Source organism: Rhinolophus ferrumequinum, chromosome 7, assembly GCF_004115265.2.
Source record: "Rhinolophus ferrumequinum isolate MPI-CBG mRhiFer1 chromosome 7, mRhiFer1_v1.p, whole genome shotgun sequence".
NCBI classification, from domain to species: Eukaryota; Metazoa; Chordata; class Mammalia; order Chiroptera; family Rhinolophidae; genus Rhinolophus; species Rhinolophus ferrumequinum.
In genome coordinates, this window is record NC_046290.1 from 48,005,967 (window position 1) to 48,019,184 (window position 13,218).

The following is a 13,218-nucleotide window of genomic DNA, read 5'->3' on the forward strand; positions in this document are numbered from 1 at the left end:
ACCAAGCTGGTTCATCTGTCTTTCCCACATGAATTTGAATTGTGGGGCATAGAGATTAGGTGTTGGGGGCTGCATGCCATCAAATAGCAGAGCTTTAACCAGAAGATCCCTGAACTCATGCTGTTAAGGCTACTACCCTCCCTGAAACCTGCTTATTTAAAATATCCTTAGATTTCCTAGGATCTGGCCCTGCATTTTCAGACTTGTACCACACCAGGCATTGTTTTCAGCAAGCACAAGGAAGTACTTCAATGTGGCCAACTCCATTAGTTGGCTTACTGAGTAGCCATTCCCAACCCCCTCTCCCTGGCTATTCCTCTCAATAGAAGTTACAGACTTTAAATATTCTATTTCCCTGCTTCTCTTGCATCTACTGGTGGCCATGTGATAGAGTCCTGGCCAAGGAGACATAGGTAGAAGTCTTCTAAAGAAGTTTAGGGAACTTTTTTTCTGATAAAAGAGACAGATGCAGCTACTATGCCCCTTCACCTTACTCCTCCTTTGAACTGTAGGGGAGGCAAAACTTTTCTCTGCCTTCTTAGGGTCTCTGGCTGAGCCTGAGAATTAAGTTAACATAAGACAGATTAAGGGGAGAAAAGCATACAAATTTTATTTTTACAATTACATGGGATACTTCACAGGAAACTGAAGACCCAAAAAGCAAATAGACCTAAGTGCTTATATACTAGGTTGAACAAGGAGTAGTAATTGTGAAAACATAACTGAAACATATGGGGAGGCTAAAGGAAGATAAGGGTTATTTTAACAAGTTCTGTGTTTGTACAGGTTTCTCTTGGCTTCAGCTCACTATCTCTTGTAATAAGAATGGTCTTTTCCCCCTGGTATAGGAAGGGCATCTTTCACATGGGTGCTTTATCTCTTGCTTTACAAGAAGAAAAAAGGAGGTCAAAGTGCCCTTCTAGCATCTACTATTTTTCAAGTGCCTCTAGCTCAAAATAATCTTTATGCCAAAGTGGCATATTTTAGAGTGGCATTTCTGCTACTCTTCAGAACCGGATGTAATACCTGGAGCTTCAGCAGCCATTTTGGAGTCATGTGTCAAAAGCCAACAGAATTAAAGAGGTGCTATCCTTAACACTGTTGAGCTAATGAACCAATGCTGCCGTTTCCCCCAAAATAAGACCTAGCTGGACAATCAGCTCTAATGCATCTTTTGGAACAAAAATTAATATAAGACCTGGTATTATATTATATTATATTATATTATATTAACCCGATCTTATTTTACTATAATATAAGACCGGGTCTTATATTAATTTTTGCTCCAAAAGATGCATTAGAGCTCATTGTCCGGCTAGGTCTTATTTTTGGGGAAACACGGTAGTAACCACCTACTTCCAGATTTCTTGATATTAGAGAGGGGGATAATGTTTAAGCCTCTGTGAGTTAGGTTCTCCATTATCTGTAGCTGAAATGAATAATTAAAAAGTAATTCTTCCATGAAGAACCAGAAACCCAGAGAAGACAAATGCCCTTTTTGGTTCTGATAACAATGAAGATTGATTGCCCGAGGGCAGAGAAATACTTCCTGGTATTTAGGCAGTAACCCAAAATGTAAACTCTACTAGTTCTACGCTGCCTTCAGTTGTTTTCTAATCACTCCACATGTACGTCCACAAGTTGAAGTCCTTAATCATGGGAACCTTATCATTCACCTTATTTAAAATTTCCACAATCCCTGAGCAGGTCTGGATAATCAGAACAGTGCTTTTTAAATAAAATATTCTTTTTAGGAGGTACAGATAAGGAATGCTTTCAGAATCTGTAAACAGTCTCAAGAAGTAGTACCCTTTGGAACCAAACAAAAAAACTGATGTGATTCTATATGCAGAAGTGACTCATCCTAAGAGAGACTTTATAGATGTGTGGCTGCAGAGAACACATTATTTTGTGTGTAGGAAAATCAGAAGACAGTCACTGGGCAAAAGATGAAATTGGATCTACACCTCACATTACACCCAAGGATAGATTCCAAAGGAATCAGAGATCTTAGTGTAATGAACAAAACCAAACAAGTATTAAAAGAAAACACAGATGAATTCCTTTATAAGCTGGGTATAGGGAAAAGCTTTTGAACTATAATTCAAAATCCAGATGCAACAAAAAAACTACATCAAAATAACAAACCACTTTTGTGTGGCAAAAATCACCATAAGCAAAGTCAAAAAGACAAACTGGAAGAAAGTATTTGCAAAATAGATCACAAATAATAGGCTAAATCCTAACAAGAAGCACACCTCAAATCTAACAGCATATAGAAGAGTAACAGTGACACAGATTAGAGCAACCCTGTAGACAAGGAGAAACACATCGTGTTTCGCTGAGAATAAGACCTAGCGGGACCATCAGCTCCAATGCGTCTTTTGGAGCAAAACTTAATATAAGACCCGGTCTTATTTTACTGTAATATAAAATCGGATCTAATATAATATAATATGTAATATAACATAATATACCGGTCTTATTTTACTATAAGACCAGGTAATATTATATAATATAATATAATATAATATAATATAATATAATATAATATAATGTAATACTGGGTCCTTTATTAATTTTTGCTCCAAAAGACGCATTAGAGCTCATTGTCCGGCTGGGTCTTATTTTCGGGGGACACAGCATTAGCATTTGCTACCTATCATTCATTCATTTTAGGGTTTCATAGTTAAATTTTATAGGCTGAAAGGTCCGAATGCTTAACTATCTACATATAAACTCTTCCAAGAGTCAGGGGGTTTCCAACGTAGTGTGCATAAGAATTTATGTCAGTGCAAAAATAAAATATGCACGCTATTTTTTATGAAAACAGAGATATCAAGGATATTTTTGACTGACATTTCCCTCCCCACATGATTAAAAAACAAACAGACTTAGCATCCTGCTGGAGTTCCTTTTTTGCACTGGTTTTAAGACCCAAGCTCCCACAAATAATATGTCTGACAAACATGAGATTTTAGATATTAGAAACATTATAACTCCACCTATGTGTAGAAGCTTCTTCAATTCCTACTTAACTACTTACCCATCAGCTTTCTGTCCTTTCTTTGAAATACTTACTGCAAGAAATGTTTGCTGGTTTCTTTTGACTAGACAAGTTCCTGCTTAACAGTATTTATAGTAAGAGTCAGAGTTTCACAATTGTTAGAATCATCAACAAATAAATACTGATCACTTTCCATGTGTAAGCTAGAGTACTTTCAAGCTTAAAAATATTAACAGCCACCAGTTATGGGGACCAAGCCTACTCAGAAGCCACGGGCAACCAGAGTGAGAAAATAAGAGGCCTTTAGAATGTGGTTTGTGAATGGAATACTACTGCCCAGGCATTAACAGAGAATTATAAGAATTTCAGAAGGAACAGGGCCAGCTTCTGAAACAGCTGAAGGCTTGTAATTAAGAGGGCTGATGGAAAAAGAACAGGAATAAAAAGGCTGGTATGGACCCATAATGCAGTTCTCATAGCAGAAAGCTACCCTTTGCCATATCTCCTGCTTATGTGTTACCTTCAGCTCCAAGTGTGGTGACAGTTCCTAGAAGGCCGAAGCTTCCCCTCTTCAAGTGCCCACCAGCAAGCCTTTCAACTTTTTTTTTTTGCCTCTGGGCTTTTCCAAAGCCTCCTTATCTCAGCCCTTACAAACATGCAGCTGGACTTGTGACCCAGAAGGCATTTCTCAACCAAAGAGGTGTATCATCCAGTATGATGAGAGGAAGTGAGGAAGTGAGAAGGTCAGCGCAGGGCTAAGAAAAGACAGTAGCTAAGAATAGGGTGCAAATGGGCCAAGGGACTCAAGCCTCAAGGACTGAGCCCCGAAGCGGGCCAACGTATAGCTTTTATTGGTTAACTTCTAAGGAGGTAAAAGATTTTTAATCTCAAGATCTGTGTGTTACGTAGCCTGCCGGCTGTCTTTCCGACAGTTTCCATTGTGTTTCAGCTTGTACTTTGCCTTCACACACACGCACAACTCCAAGGAATCCATTGAAGGGGAGGGACTGATATAATTCCATCGGGCCTCAGTTTGCCGAGGCATTCCCTTTTGAAATCCTGGGAAGAGCCAGGGGAACAAATGGTTTGGCAGCTGTAAGGCAACAAAGAGGGACTGGAGCTGGTGGATAAGTGGTCCCACCGCACCCCCACCATCCTTTAGAGGCACATCCTACAGGATTCTTCAGAGGGTCCCCAGCAGGATTGAGCCCCAAGTGCCCACAATGGTAACTAACTGGATATTGGCTTTTTCTTCTTCCCTGTTATAGTCTGCATTCTTATTCTGACTCCCTGGGATCATCCCCCAAATAAGCTTTTGCATTCCAGTTTTTGGCTCAGTCTTTGCCTTTGGGGGAACCCAAATCAAGATGGTCCTACTCATGGTAAAGAAAGAATAGAATCAACTGAAGGAGCAGGTTGAAGTTTTAGACTCAGTTGGGTCTGCTTGAAAAGAAGAGTGGACCAGAGCAAGCAGAGTGTGAAAAGGATGCTTCTGTTATATTTAAGAACTGCCAAAATCAAGATGCCTTCCTTCTCTGTACCAGACTATACTCGTATCTTTTTATTGGAATAATATGAGCACCTAAAGACAGAGACCAGAGAAACAGTTTCACTTTCATTTTACCTCCTATTAAATACAATATCAAAAAATAGCCAGAAATTACCATCCATGGTTTGAGCACTTTACCAAAATTGGGATTACCTGGTGGTCCAACCAGTCCTAGATTCCAAAAGAAAATCGGTTCCCTTGGCGAGGAATGGGGTAGAGACATAGAGCTCTGTCTACAGCCTATAGCCAAGCTCCTGTAGAGTTTCCAGAGCAACTGTTTCCATAAAGGCTGTGCAAGAAGAGGGGATGTCCTGGCTGCTTTCAGTTCCTTCTTTAGGGCAAACGTTATTAGCCCATGGTGACATCAATTATAATTTTCTTAACATTCCTTGGGGTATATAGGTCCAATTTCTTTTTAAATTATTTATATATTTCAAAAGAACAAGCAAGTGGGAGCTCTGAATAGAGAGGCACTGAGCAGAGTCTTTGCAGATATTTTATGTTCTCCCTTGGAAAAGATGAGTAGCCTAACCTTTCTGGAGGAAGCACAGAGACCTTGACAATGACTTTCTTAAGAACAGTGAGTAGTTTGCTAATCCCCTTCACTTTCCATAACAAGGAATAATTAGCTTTAGGGATGCTAAGACCCGGCTAGGAAGATTTTACCAAGAACATCTCATAACATGCTGTCATTGAAGTAGTACAAATTACCCAACACCTGGAAAATGCAAAGTGGAAGGGAAAAAGTAAGATTTTAGGGATAAGCCAAGGCCAGAAGACTTATCATTGCTTGCTGACCCACCCCCACCCCCACCCCGCCAAGGCATGGGCTTTAGAAACATCGATAACTGTAGCTTCAGTTCAGTCCCACTGAGACAAATGTAGAAAGAGCTGGAAACCTTTTCAGGGAGGCAAAACTCACAGGTGTTAAGAAATTTCAGAGTGGGAGGCAGTAATTGTGGTACAGAGTTAAGTAGCGTAGAGATCATGCTAGGTATTTAAAAATGCAGAGGAGAAAGCAGGGGATCTGAATTACAAGGAAATCAAGACCACAAACTGGTTGGAAAGTTGCCGTAACTCATTCATTCATTCAATGTTACAGGTGTTGGAAATAGAGCAATGCATAAGATCAGTGAGGCTTCTAAAAAAGAAGCCCACTTTGCTAGTTTCCTAGATTACTTTCTTATGTTGGACCACTTGTAACATTATACTCTTTTGGTGGATTTAGCTACAAGTCAAGTCTAGGCGTCCACTGCCATCTCAAGCTAATGTTTATGAAATACAGATCTTTGATCTTAGGTTGATGTCCTTTCCTATGCCCCTAAAATCTTGATAGTGAAATTGTTTACTGCTATTCAGTTAAGTGATCAACAACTGGATTGGGTACTTATTGTGTGCTCACCCAGTATGGGGACGCTATGGAAGATACAGAAGTGCGAGCCTTTCTTCCATTTTGAGCTGGGTGCATTTTTGCCAAAAATAAAGATTACATTCCCCAGTTTCCTTGTTGTGAGGTATGGCTTTGAAGCTCTGGCCATTGAAAAATAAACTATGAGATGGGAGTTGACTCAGCTGTGAAGGGCCCTTTTTTTTTACCCTTTTGTTTTTATTTTGCTCCTTCCAGAAAGATTGAAATGTAAATAAGAAGGATGGAGCTCTAGTTACCATCTTGGGCCATAAGGTGACACTGGGGATGGAAGACACATGCTGAGGATGCTGGAGCAGAGAGACAGAAGGATCCCTGAGAGCATCCTGGGCTGCCATGCCAATCCAAGACGACCTATTTCCAGTTTCCTTTATCCAAAAAGCAAGAAATGCTTACCTTGTTTAAGCCACTTTTAGTTTAGGTTCTCTGTTACTTGTAACCAAATTCATTGCAATTTGTAGCAGAGATAGTTAGGGTCCTGTGAGTGACAGTAATTTTGTATGAAAGGAATAGTCAGTGGAACTGTAACAGCTATATATGATGTCAGTAGGGTAGTGGATTGGGGGAGGGGGTTATCACTTCGTGAGGGATATAAATGTCTAACTATTACATTGTTTTGTACACCTGAAACTAATAAAAAATTAAAACATAAATAAATAAAAAGATTGCCCACAGTGTGCAACCCTAGGCAGTTGCTCTTTGGTTTCTACTTCAATAGGGCTGCTCAGGAAAGCTGAGGAGACCCCTTTGGGCCATTATCTGTCTTTGCTTTCTTTCACTCTTACCTGCCTGGTGAAATCCTATCTATCTCTTTCCAAGCTTTTCCCAACCCCTCCCATTTCCTTCTGGTCTCTCACAACTGAGAGCTAAACAAAGCTAGAGGGAGAGGTTGGAATTGAGAGAATGAAGGCAAACAGGAGGAAGGGAAGTTGTCAGCCTTGTATTATTAAATGACTCACTTCATTCTTATCAACTGAGACCAGCACAGATTTGTTACAGAGGGGGAAAAAAGCAGCGTTCATACTTGGGTTAAATTTTTTTCTTCTTCACCTCCTTTCTTGGTCTTTCGTTGTCTCCTATGTGAACCAGTCACCTTAGTCAAGAATCCCTAAGAATATCAGGGATAGACGCTTACTCCTCATTATACATAGGTTGTTTCTGTGTTGCGTGAACATTCCTTTTTTCCTGAGAAGAGTAAATGCCTTTAAAAGAAAAAAAAAATTGTGTTCCAGTACAGCTCATGATGTAGAATATTTTCTTAGTGCCGGGATCGTGTCTCGTGAAACCGAAGAATGGAAACACGGACCAAGGAGAGGTGAGGAGTTAAAGAGGATAGTTTATTAAAAATAAAGAGTGAAGAGTGGCAGCTCTCAGAACGAGAGGAGGTCCTGACCGAGTTGCCCAGTGACTGAGGCAAAAGTCCTTACTTTTATACCTTCCGCTTGTCTGTTTGGGGAAGGGGACTGGTGCCTTCTAATGGAATTCATCTATCAGCTTTGTCCTGTTTGCTCATCCTAAAAGGATTAACGAACTAAACCATTCCTATCCGATCTGCTCCTTTGTCCGGCCAAAAGGGATTTATGAAGTAATTTATTAACCTCGAGGCGCATTCTCATATCTTTGTCCTGGAGTGAAGGAGACATTCCAGAATCTGGAGTTTCAGGATATGGCTGCTTTTTGTTTATTTCACCAGGGACCCCCCTGTTTACGTAACAACATGCTAACTAACTTGTCTCAGTCATACCTACCCCCAACTGATTCTACAAAGCTGGGGAAAGGCCTAAATAGAGGATGGGGGAACAAAAACAAACAAACAAACCCAGTTAAACAGTGAAAGCAGGCTCAGTGGACAGAAGAAATTTTTAATTTTGTGTGTACCCTTTCCTGTAGAGACCTTTGTTCCCAACTTTAAGAGAGGCTTCAGCTATTGATTTCAGGTTAGAAAGTTTTAGGCACAAAGAAGGAGCAGAATTTTAAGTTTTGCTATTGAAGTAAAGTGGCAGAAAGAAGAGGAATAGCCAAAACTTTTAGGCAATGCGAGATGTCACCAGTAGAAACTTGAGATCTTCTGCCAACCTGCTCATGACTTCACTTTTTAGATCTCTCATATTCTACAGTACTTTAAGATTTCTGCCTAATTAAATTTTCTTCTCCTGTATCTATGTCACCTCCATTCTCATGCTCACAATCTGGCTCTCTCGTGGCTGGAATAGCCTTCTTTCAAACCATTTCCTCCCCTTGTTCAAAATACACCACACTCCAAACTCCATGCCCTATTTCTGTTCACAGGGGATTCTCTGCATATTTCACTTAGAAGACTTACCATGTTATCTGGAATAGATGTGTTGGTGTATGTTTTCTTATTTAACTCTGTACCTTGAGTGCAAAATTGTGCAAGACAAAGAAAGAAAACTGCCCAAGACTGGAAGATATAAATTTGAATGTAGCTGGGAACTGTGAATAATACGTCTTTCACAATGGAGCATTAGAAGCTTCAAAAATCATATGTGCTGGGCTGGCCCGGTGGCTCAGAAAGTTAGAGCTCCATGCTCCTAACTCCAAAGGCTGCCAGTTTGATTCCCACATGGGCCAGTGGGCTCTAACCACAAGGTTGCCAGTTCAATTCCTCGACTCCCGTAAGGGATGGTGGGCAGAGCGCCCTGTAACTAAGATTGAACACGGCACCTTGAGTTGAGCTGCCTCCCGGATGGCTCAGTTGGTTGGAGCGTGGGCTCTCAACCACAAGGTTGCCAGATCAATTCTTCGAGTCCCACAAGGGATGGTGAGCAGCGCCCCCTGCAACTAGCAATGGCAACTGGACCTGGAGCTGAGCTGCGCCCTCCACAACTAAGATTGAAAGGAAAACAACTTGACTTGGAAAAAAGTCCTGGAAGTACACACTGTTCCCCAATAAAGTCCTGTTCCCCTTCCCCAACAGAAAAAAATATCATATGTGCTACGACAAGACAAAACAGTACATATTATGCTAAAGCAAATGGTAGTACAATTGGAGCATTTTAAAGCATGTGCTTGGGAGCCAGATTTCAAAGTCATATTCCAGCTCTGCCATTTCCAAGCTGTGTGAATTTAGGTGGGTTACTTAACTTCTCTGTTTCTGTAGCTTATCATTTGTAAAATACAGATACTATAATACTTTCCTCATAGAACTGTTATGAGAATTAAAGACGTAAATATAAATAAAGCACTTAGAAAAGTGGTTGGTACATAGAAAGAGCTATATAAGTCTTCATTATTTTTTTTTATCGTTCTTAAAATTCCCCATCTTAAAGCAGGACCCAACAAAAAGGAAAAGTGAAGGTTGGAGGTCTAACATATTTACACAAGTAAGTGCTAAGGGCACCGTGAATTATGATGGTAATATAGGTCATTCATTACTTTAAAAGAGGCTCTTAAAATTATACTTTTATAGAGAACAAACTGATGGTTGCCAGTGGGGAGGGAGGTTGGGGAGCTGGGTGCAAAATGTGAAGCGATTAAGAAATGCAAATTGGTAGTTACAAAATAGTCACAGGATGTAAAGTACAGCATAGAGAATATAGTCAGTAATGTTGCAACAACTACGTATAGTGCCAGGAGTGCACTAGACTAATTGATGGGGATCACTGAATAAACTATATAAATGTCTAACCACTGTGCTATATACCTGAAACTAATATAAAACAATATTGACCGTCAACTGTAACTGAAAAAAAAAAACCCATAAATAATTTTTAAAAATTATACTTTATAAACTCTTTGCTCTGAGGGTAAACTCACAAGAGAAGGTACACAGATTTCCTTGACCCCACACCCCACTTTCCCCTTCTATGTTATGTCCAGGCCAAATTTTGTGACTTGTCTTTAAATACAAATTATTAGTTAAATGTAATTAAGATTCTTTTGAAACACATTTTGGGAATCATATAGAAGTTGTTTCAAGAAGATAAAACCAGACAAGTAGAGTTTATTGCTTGCTCATTGGAGTTCTCAATTAAGCAAAGTTTGGGAGAAAAAGTTTCCAAATCTTGGTTTAAAGCCTTTTGTGGAAACACCGTCATAATCCTTCTGTGAATTTATTAACAAGCATTTGTATAATCTATAACTTCTAATTCTGAGATATCTAGCCCTTTAGATTGCCAGGGACATTAAAAGTACAACAGACTTTCTGGCTTTCAGTGTTATCTAGGCAGAAAGAATAAGGCCATGGGAAAAGAGGAGGAGGAAGGGAAGGAGGAAGTACAAGAAAACAAAGGCGGGAGGAGATGTGATTATCCTGAAGAAGTGCAGCTACCGGATGGCCAGAACTAGATTTAAGTGACGACAGCAGATCCCGAATGTCATCTAGTCATTCAAGTTGAACTTTAGCTATTTATAATGGATTATAATATTATTAGCATTGCGGTTAGGGAAAAATCTCCACCCCCTCCACCTCCCTACCCTCACCCCGTGTCTCCATGACTGTTCCGACAAGAGCCAAATAAGGACAGACAGATCCTTCCTCCTGACTGGAAGGTGTGGTCAGCGAGGACCCATCTAGGAACGCCTATAATGCCACACGTAAATCTTGAATATTTCGTGCCCTCAATTTAGAAGTAATAAATTCCTAAGCTTCTTGGTTCTTTTCTTTTTTTTATTGGGGAAGGGGAACAGGATTTTATTGGAGAACAGTGTGTACTTCCAGGATTTTTTTCCAGGTCAAGTTGTTGTCCTTTCAGTCTTAGTTGTGGAGGGCACAGCTCAGCTCCAGGTCCAGTTGCCATTGCTAGTTGCAGGGGGCACTGCCCACCATCCCCTGCAGGACTCGAGGAGTTGAACTGGCAACCTTGTGGTTAAGAGCCCACTGGTCCATGTGGGAATCGAACCGGCAGCCTTCAGAGTTAGGAGCATGGAGCTTCAACTGCCTGAGCCACCTGGCCGGCCCCACCTCATGGTTCTTTTGCACAGTTGCTCTTCTCCAGGCCTGCCCGCTCTCCCTTCTTTAGAGTGTACTGTTTCTCTCTAATAAATTTACCACTTGCTTCGCTTATCAGTGCAGCCTTGAATTTGTGACAAGAACCAGTTTTCCTGGTAACATTAGTACTTACAGACCTTCCTAACTTCCTTCCTTCTTTCCTTCCTTCCTTCCTTGCTTCCTTCCTTCTTCTTCTTCCTTTTGAAAAGATTAATAGTAGAATATTGCGTTCTTTGGTTAGTTAACCTCAGTTTTCTTCACTGTGAAAACTCTTTCCTTCCACTATAATTAATTCAACAAATATTTAATGATCATCCATTCTGTAAGGGATGTAAGATCCATGAAGGCAGTTTCCATGTCTGTCATGTTGTTACTATATTCCAGTGTCAACTGTGATTTGCACATAATGGGCATTCCAAAAGTATTTGGTATAGAGATACAAATACAGGTATTAGACTGAAGCAGTAAAGTATAGTAGAACCATGTAAGCTTTAGATCAGAGTTCAAATCCGACGTTTCCCAATTATCTATGTGATCTACAGCAAGTTGCTTAACCAACTCATCTATTTTGTAAATGGAGGTAATATTGAGACAGGTTAGCTAGCATGTTGCTGGGTAGACAGGAAGGTCCCTGGTGGAATAAACAGAAGGCAGCCATGTCCTGAAACTCCTGATTCTAGAATGGCTCCTTCACTCCAGGACAAAGATATAAGAATGTGCCTTGAGGTTGATAAATTATCTCATAAATCCCTTCAGGATTGGCAAACAGAAAAAACCTGACAGATGAATTCCATTAGGCGCCAGCTCCCCTTCCCCAAACAGGCAAGGGAAGGTATAAGAGCTTTTTCCTCAGTCAGGGGGCATCCCATTCGGGAACCTCTTCCCGCTCGGGAGCTGTAACCCTTTACTTTTAATAAACTATCCTCTTTTACAACTCCTCGCCTCTCCTTGGTCCATGCTTCCATTCTTCGGTTTCACGAGACACGATCCCGGCATGCACAGAAATATTCCTACATCAATATCTATTTTATAAGGATTATGAGAATTTAGCAAGATAATGTTTATTAAAACGCCTACTGTATGTATACCTATAGTATGTTCTAGGGACTGTGTTTCAAAATACAGGACTTTAAAAATAGAACGAATTACAAATTCCTGTTCTTAATAAATTTTCACATAAGATAATTAAGACAAGTCACAAAGTATTATGGACATGTTATGGGTGTTCAAAGTAGGGAGAGACGAAGTGTGTTTGAGGGAATCAGGAAAGGAGGTGGCATATGAAATGGTCCTTGAAGGATAGTTAGAATTTCAACAATTAAAATGCATATGCAATCCAGATTAAACAAAGAATCATAAGCAGGGAGGTAAAAAGGTACTGGGACTGAAAAAAGAGGCCAATTACTCTTTTGGCTGAAATGTAGGGTTGACACAGGGAAGTAGTGAGAAATGCACAAGAAATGTGAGGCAAGGCCATATTGGTGGTGCCAGGTTCTTTAACCTAGCAGACAATTGGCTACTGATGGTTTGGGGCAGGCCTACGGAATACGTCCTAGGATTAGAATGTGGAAGCACAGAGAGTCGAGAGACCAGTTAGGAGAGTCTAATGCAGTATTTCAAGTAAGAGATAATAAAGGCTTGCAGCAGAGGGACGGCACGAGAAGACGCACAGTTCAGAGAGCATCGACAGTGACTAGTGCTTCCCACTGGAGAGAGGGGGAGGAAGGCAGGAAGGGAGGGAGGGACAGGGAGAAGGAGAGGAAGGGAGAGGGGGAGAGGAGAAGAGAGAGAGGGAGAGGCAGGGAGGGAGGTAGAGAGAGAATGGGTGAGTCACAGGAAGGTGATCGTTTAGGTTTTGGATATTAGTCAGCTTGAGGTTTAGGTTGCATCTCGCTGCCACCTTCCCCTTTTTGAATTTCTCTTTTTTTCAGGGCCACCTCCACTTCCCTCCATCTCTCTCCTCTAAGTAATTGAGCTTCCTATCCTCAACCTGACCTACGTGTACCTTAACATTCCATTTCTGCTTCCCCTAGTACTCTCACAGCCAGGATGACACAGGTCAGGTCCTGGGCTGTAGGATGCTCCTCCCGCCAGATGCCATACGGTCTTCGCCTAGGCAGCTTCCATGCTTGCGTCCCCACAGCTCTTTGACCAATCGGCAGGCCCTAGATCTGGGACTCGACTCGCTATTGGTTGGCCGAGCCATGGTGAGAGATGGTGCGGTGCCGGTTCACTGCACTGGTGAGAGCTGTGGGAGGTTGTTAAGGCGACCGTTCGTGACGTAG